The following is an 8,347-nucleotide window of genomic DNA, read 5'->3' on the forward strand; positions in this document are numbered from 1 at the left end:
ACCAGGGACATCCTTGGTGAGCTTAAACCAAAAAAGGAAGCTTATAAGAAGTGGAAACTTGGATGGATGACTAGGGAGGAGTATAAATATATTGTTCAAGAATGCAGGGGAATAATCAGGAAGACAAAAGCACAATTGGAATTGCAGCTAGCAAAGGATGTGAAGGATAACAAGAAGGGTGCATCTAGACTGGCAAGATTTTGTACAAAAGCAGCCGCTTTTGCGCAAAATCTTGCTGCCTGTCTACACGGGCCACGAGTATTTGTGCAAGAATACTAACTTTGTACTGTACAAAATCAGTGGTTTTTGCACAAATACTCTGACGCTCCCGCTCAGGGATAAGCCCTCTTGCACAAGTATTCTTGTGCAAAAGGGCCAGTGTAGACAGCCAAGTTAATTTCTTGCGCAAGAAAGCCCGATGGCTAAAATGGCCATCTGAGCTTTCTTGTGCAAGAAAGCGTCTACACTGGCACGAATGCTTTTGCACAAAAGCAAATCTTTTGCGCAAAGGCACATGCCACTATAGACGCTCTCTTGCGCAAATACTTTTAACGGAAAAACTTTTCAGTTAAAAGTATTTGTGCTAAATCATTCCAGTCTAGACGCAGCCGAAAGGTTTCTACAGGCATGTTAGCAATAAGAGGGTGATCAGAGAGCGCATGGGGCCCTTATTGGATGAAGGAAGTAACCTAGTGACAGATGATGTGGGAAAAGCTAAAGTACTCAATGCTTTCTTTGCCTCTATCTTCACGGACAAGGTCAGCTCCCAGACTAATGCACTAGGCAACACAGTATGGGAAGGAAGTGGACAACCGTCAGTAGGGAAAGAACAAGTTAGGAACTATTTAGAAAAGCTAAACATACACAAATCCATGGGTCTGGATTTAATGCATCCGAGGATACTGAGGGAGTTGGCAAATGTTAGTGCAGAGCCTTTGGCCATTAGCTTTGAAAACTTGTCGTGATCGGGAGAGATCCCAGATGACTGGAAAAAGGCAAATGTAGTACCCATCTTTAAAAAAGGGAAGAAGGACAATCCAGGGAACTACAGACCAGTCAGCCTTACCTCTGTCCCCAGAAAAATCATGGAGGGGAACCTCAAGGAGCACTTAGAAGAGGGGAAAGTGATCAGGAATAGTCAACATAGATTCACAAAGGGCAAGTCGTGCCTGACCAATCTGATTAGCTTCTACGATGGGGTAACTGGCTCTGTGGATATAGGAAAGTCAGTGGATGTGATATACCTTGACTTTAGCAAAGTTTTGATACAGTCTCCCTCAATATTCTTGCCAGCAAGTTATGGAAATATGGATTGGATAAATGGACTGTAAGATGGATAGAAAGCTGGCTAGATTGTCAGGTCCAACGGGTTGTGATCAATGGCTCGATGTCTGGTTGGCGGTCAGTTTGAAGTGGAGTGCCCCAAGGATCATTTCTAAGGCTGGTTTTGTACAACAGCTTCATTAATGACCTGGATGAGGGGATGGATTGCACCCACAGCAAGTTTGTGGATGACACTAAGCTAGGGGGAGAGGTAGATACATTGGAAAGCAGAGATAGGGTCCAGAGTGACCTGGACAGATTAGAGGATTGGGCCAAAAGAAATCTGATGAGGTTCAACAATGACAAGTGTAGAATCCCAAGCATTGTCACAGGCTGGGGACTGAATGGCTAAGTGGCAGTTCTGCAGTAAAGAACCTGGGGATTACAGTGGATGAGAAGCTGGATATGAGTCATCAGTGCGCCTTTGTAGCCAAGAAGGCTAATGGCATATTAGGTTGCATTAGGAGGCGCATTGCCAGCAGATCCAGAGAAGTGATTATTCTCTTTTATTCGGCTTTGGTGAGGCCACACCTAGAGTATTTGTCCAGTTCTGGGCTCCCCACTATAGAAAGGATGTGGATGCATTGGAGAGGATCCAGTGGAGGGCAACCAAAATGATTAGGGGGCTGGAGTGCATGACCTGTGAGGAGAGACTGAGGGAGTTGGGTCTGTTTAGTCTGCAGAACAGAAGAGTGAGGGGGGATTTGATAGAAGCCTTCAACTTCTTGAAGGGAGGTTCCAAAGAAGATTGAGAGAGGCTGTTCACAGTAGTGATGGATGGCAGAACAAGGAGCAATGGTCTCAAGTTACAGTGGGGGAGGTCTAGGTTGGATATTAGGAAAAACTATTTCCCTAGGGGGGTGGTGAAGCACTGGGATGGGTTCCCTACGGAGGTGGTGGAATCTCCATCCCTAGAGGTTTTTAAGTCTCGGCTTGACAAAGCCCTGGCTGGGTTGATTTAGTTGGGATACTGTGACGTAGTGGGGGTAACTTTCTAGGGCTGTGGCAACGTCTGCTGTCTGTAGCATGACCCAGCAGGGAAAAGGGTGAGTCATTATGCAAAGGGGGCTCCAAACCTATCTGACCAGCTACCCCCATGGGTAGAAACAAAGGAAGGTGGAATGCCACCCCTGGCTGGGGGGCAGGGCTGGAAGAGTGAGTTAGTTTCTCTCTGGGTTCATGGAGGAGACAGCCTAGGAAGGGGGCTGGAATTTAGGGGCCCAGTATCCCCCATATCAAGGGGGGCTGAGGCATCCTAGGCCTGCCCTGTAACCAAATTACATCTGTGCTGTATCCTGGAGAAGCAATAAACTCCCTCTGTTCTACTGGCTGGTGGAGTCCGTTCGTGCCATTATGGGGGGTGCAGGAGTCGGGGGAACCCCAACGCATCGTCACACTGGTGTGATCCTGCTTTGGGCAGGAGGCTGGACTTGATGACCTCCTAAGGTCTCTTCCAGCTCTATGATTCTGTGATTCTACCTTACCTGTCTCATACCTCCAGTGTCTGGCTTTGCGGGAGGGGTGGGTATATTGGGATGGGGGGGAATGGGGTGCCTGGCTCTGAGGTAGGGGTGGGTGCATTGGGATAAGGAGGCCGGTGGGGGTAAGGTTCTGGGGGAAGGGTGGAGCATTGGGTTAGACTGATGGGCTGGGGGAGCCTGGTTCTGGGGGAGGATTGGTGCATTGGGGGGGGGGACATAGACTATCAAAGGGAAAAACAAGTAGATGCTAGTTCTGCATACTTGTTTTTCCCTTTGATATTTTCGTAGTCTCTGCTCCTTGTTTCCTACCCCCTTCCTCTTTTTTTCCCCTCCTTCCCCCTTCTCCCCTATTTATTTTGGGTCTGCACATCCTAAACTCAAAACTCCAGTCATCTGCAGAAGTGGGCTGTGCCCACGAAAGCTCATGATCCCATCTGCATGTTTTGTTAGTCTGTAAAGTGCTACCAGACCATTTGTTGTTGTTGTTGTTTTGTAATTTATAATTTATATTTGTCTATAGATAGTAAAATAAGTCATTCATTAAACAATAAATATCCGAAGAGGTGGATTATTTAGGGTGGTGTAGTCAGGAGGGAGCGGGGGGAGGGCAGAATTGTCCCCTGGTGCCACACTAGTGGGGGGGGTGCCAGTTTAGGCTCCCTCCACTCCCCCTGTCATCCCTCTGCTCACCTGCTCCTCCTGTGCCTGTGGTCACTGGGGCTATGTCTAGACTGCAAGCCTCTTTTGAAAGAGAGCGTCTAGACTGTACACGGAACTGTCAAAAAAGCAAGCCGCTTTTTCGAAAGAAAGCAGCGAGTCTGGATGCTCTCTTTCTAAAAGGCCCTGTTTGCTTTCAAGAATGCCTTTTTTTCGAAAGAGCACTTTTGAAAAATGGTGTTCTTCCTCGTGGAATTAGGTTTACCACTGTCGAAAGAAAAGCCGCGTTCTTTCGATTTAATTTCGAAAGAACGCGACTGCAGTCTAGACGCAGGTGAAGTTTTTTTCGAAAAAAGGCTACTTTTTTCGAAAAAACCCCTGAGTCTGGACACAGCCTGGGTGAAGCTGTCTCCTTCCCGCCTCTCTGCCCCTGGCCTGACCCTTCTCCACCTCTGCTGCAGGGTTAGTGCATGTGGGGCCTGGCCCCAAACTGGAGGGGGTGGGGTAAGATGCAGTACAAGCTCCATCCCCCCCCCCCCCGGGTCGGGCTCAGCTGTGCACCAAGTTCGGGGCCTTGCCACGTGATGGTGGGGGGGCACAAAATTTGCCTTTGTCCCCGGGGCGCATAACACCCTCGCTACACCTCTGCCTTGTGGACACAGAGACAGGCACACTGAGAGCATGGGCACCTGCAGGTGCACACACAGGTACCTACAGACACACAACAGTATGGAGATACTCGGATGCAGCCACAGATTCGTGGTGACGGGGGCATACATAGACATATGTTCAGAGAGCTACAGACACTCACACAGCCATGCCTTCTGTCAATGATTGTGGTGTTCCCAGAGTATTAAAGAGATGCAGTGGGTGAGATAATAGCTTTTGTTGTAGGAAGTTCTGTAGGTAAGAGAGACAAGCTTTGGAGCCAGGCAGAGCTCTTCAGGTCTGGGAAAGGGACTCCCAGATAGCTGCCAAACACACAAGATAGAGCAGGTTGTTTAGCATAAGTAGTAACACGTTTTGTAAGAAAGCATTCAAAGGTGAAAGCAACAAGGAGTCCTGTAGCACCTTAGAGTCTAACAGATGTATTGGAGCATATGCTTTCATGGGCAAAGACCCACTTCGTCACTACATGCGTCCACAAAAGCGTATGCTCCAATACATCTGTTAGTCTATACGATGCTGCAGGATGCCTTGTCGCTTTTGCAGATCCAGACTAACACGGCTACTCCTCTGATACTCTTCAAAGGTGAAGTGGCCAGTTAAAACCGCTGCAGGTATAGGACAAAAAAGGGAGGTTAGTGGCTTTCAGATTGGTGTATTAAGTTTCAGAGGGGTAGCCAATACATGTTAGTCTAAAACAAGGAGTCTTGTGGAATCTTAAAAACTAACATTTATATGGGCATAAGCTTTCCTGGGCTGGTGTGTGTATATATACATGGGTGTGTTACATTACTATGTGGAGGACCAGTGCTAAAGAGGGCAATTCAGTCAGGGTGAATCTGGCTCATTCCTAACAGTTGATGAGAAGGTGAGAATACCAAAAGAGGGGACATTGCCTTTTGTGGTGAGCCAGATATTCACAATCTCTATTCAGACCCATTCTGGTGGTGTCAAATTTGCATATGAATTCCAGCTCCGCAGTTTTACCTGACGTCTCTTTTAGAAGGGGTTTTGGTTTTGCTTTGCTGAAGTCTGGCAACTTTCAGGCCGGTTACTGAGTGTCCAGGGAAGTTGAAGTGCTCTTTTACTGATTTTTTTAATGTTCCTATTCTTGATGTCTGGCATTTTTAAGTCTGATTTTGTAAGCAAGTAGTTTTTAAGAGAGGTCTAACTTCAGAATATGTAGGACAGAGGTCTCCAACCTTTCTAATCACAAGATCACTTTTTCAATTGAAATGCAATGTAAAATCTACCTCAAAGGCAAATACCTTTGCCCCGCTTCCTTCCCCCCTTCTCCGAGGCCTCACCCTGCTCACTCCATCCCCCTTTCTCCTCCATCCTCACTCACTTTCACCAAGCTGGGGTAGTGGTTTGGGATGCAGGCTCTGGTCTTGGGTCAAAGGGTTCAGAGTGTGGGAGGGGCTCCGGGTGAGGGATTGGGGTCTAGGAGGGATTTCAGGGGCCAAGCTCTCAGAAGGAGTTTGGGTGCAGGGGGACTCACGTCTGAGGCAGGAGGTTGGGTGTAGGACGAGGTTCAGGGCTGGAACGGGTTCAGAAAGCAGGCTCTGCCTGAGCACCATTTGAGGTGGCTTCCACATGGTGGAGCAGTGGAGTTAAGGCAGGCTTGCTCCTGCCCTGGCCCTGTACCACTCCTGAAAGCAGCTGGCATGTATAGCACTGGCATGTGTAGCATGGCCATGGGCTGCCCTTCATCTACACTCACTGAGTCCACAACTTCTACTGGCCGCGGTTCCCCATTATTGATCAATGAGAGCTTCAGGAGTGGTGTCTGCAGGCAAGGACAGAATGTGGAAATCCCCTGCTCTGCCTTTCTCAGGGGCCACAGGGATATGCCAGCCACTTCCAGGAGCAGCAGATATCACAGGGATAATTATTGCAGCAACAAGAGGTTAGGCATTTTAGAACTCACTACTCAAAGAATTAATTGTAAGTGTAAGAGAGAAATGAAAATGATGAAATGCACAGACCAGTCAAAAACTAAAACTAACCCACTTTGCAAGCAGTAAAAGAGGTAACAGCAACTCCCAACATATGGGTTGGGTCGGGAGATGAGTGTGCAGGACAGTGTGTGTTTGTGAGAATAACAGACACACACACAGTGTGTGAGTAAAAGAGTGTACTTGCTTCAACTTCCTGCTGTTTAGACAGCACCAAAAGCTGAATTAAGCTATTTTGACTTCAGCTACGCAATTGACATAGTTGAAGTTATGCATATTAATTCAACTTTTGCCCTGCAGCATAGACATGCTCTGACTTAGTGGAAAAGACCCTTTTTTGCACAAAAATTGGGGGAGTGTCTACATTTGTCAATGTCTTTTTGTGGTGAAGTTCAGAAGTTTCAATGAAAAAAACCCCCACCTCCACAAGAGGCCTACAGCTCTTACCAGTCAGTGACGTACAAATGAAGACATATTCTTGCTGTATACAGAGCTTTTACCCTCGAAGGATATCCAACTGTGCCTAGGTGACCACTCTGGGCAGCAGTTCTGCTGCTCTGGTGCCAGGTAAACAGATGTCCACCCCTTCCCCTGTAAAGAACAGGGACCTTTGATACTTCACTTTTGAAACGCTATCAAAATAGCCCACTATTTATGTATTTTAGCAATTTTTATAATTTTTAACAATATACCGCATACCCCAGGAACACCCAGTCACTATAGCAAACACATTTAAACAACAGAAATCTCATGTTTGGTCCCAATGCTGTTTGAAACAGCCACATTCTAAATCCTTGGGAAACAGGTATTCGAAGAAAACTGGCATCTAGTTGCCAGTGCTGATACAATGTTGCCATTGTGATTGCTGGCCCTTTGATCAGAGATTCCCAGGTGGTCTCAAAAATGAGACTGGAGCAAACTAATCAACGATAAGGGGTAAAGGTCTTTGTAAATTCCCTTGGATGGAATTTTAAAGCCACAGAGGACTTATTATCATAACTAGCTGCTGTGTACATTGAAAGGTGAGCCATGCAAGGCAGTCATGCTGGAAGGGAAGGGACGATTAAACACTTTAACATTATAAAATCACAGCAGTCAGAGACCTTCTGACCTCAGAGTCAGTCCTTCCATAAAGAAACCTCCCAACCAATGCTTAGGCTGTTATTTCATCCTAGCTCCTTTGTATAACACTTACATACTATCTATGGGTTAATGATTAGTTTCTACATTACATTTGGTGGAGAGGAAGGGGACAAGATGCATATGCTGCAGAATTCAGCTAGAGTGAGCTAATAGCAGCAATGCTTATATACGTCTCCTCTGCCCAGTGATGTGCTTTGGGCACTGGTAAACCAGCCAACACAGAACATCACTGAAAAACCAAGGAACTGGTTTGGCTTTTTACGTGAGAATTAACAACGGGCCTCAAGACTAATTGGTAGCGGCAAAGACGGCCACCTCAGTACAGGGAAATGCCACAATGGGGAAGATGGTAGAACTTAGTAAAATGCAGAACAGTGCTGAAGACACGAGGTTCCAATGCAGTTCTGTTAATGGAGTGTCTGTCACTTAAAACGAGGGCTGCATTTGACCTCTGGGCTCACAGTTTTGAATTGTTTTCTACTTTGACATTGATCCACTGCACCTGGGCTGCTGCTCCTGCTGTAGCTATGTGTAAGATAAAGTGCCAGTGGAACGAAGAGTTATCAGACGTTCATCCAGTAACAAGAATGCAATGTCAGGCACAGCTAGCACCTTTCATTAGCTCAGTGAGAAACTGGGTGTGATTGCAAACCAGGGTAATAGCACTCTCCAGCTAGAGGAAGCTACATGACCACATTCTACAGCCTGAGAAGCTGCTCTCAACTGCCAAGCCTTGATAGGAGCTAACCACATCAGCCACACCATAAGGGGCTCATCATCTGCACATCTACTAATGTAATATGTGCCAGTATGCACCAGCAATGCTCCTCTGCCATGCACATTGGCCAAACCAGACAGTCTCTATGCAAAAGAATAAATGGACATGAAGCATTGTATGATACAAAAGCCAGCAGGAGAGCACTTTAAATTCATTGGACATTCAGTAACAGATATAAAAGTGGCCATTCTTCAATCAAAAAAACCTTCAAAAACAGACTTAGAAGAGAAGTTGCAGAGCTGCAATTCATTTGCAAACATGACACTATTAATCTGAGGTTCAACAGGGACTGGGAATGGCTGGCTCACTACAAAAGCAATTTCCCCTCTTCATATTCTCAC

Source organism: Pelodiscus sinensis, chromosome 23 (assembly GCF_049634645.1).
Source record: "Pelodiscus sinensis isolate JC-2024 chromosome 23, ASM4963464v1, whole genome shotgun sequence".
In the NCBI taxonomy this organism is placed as follows: domain Eukaryota; kingdom Metazoa; phylum Chordata; order Testudines; family Trionychidae; genus Pelodiscus; species Pelodiscus sinensis.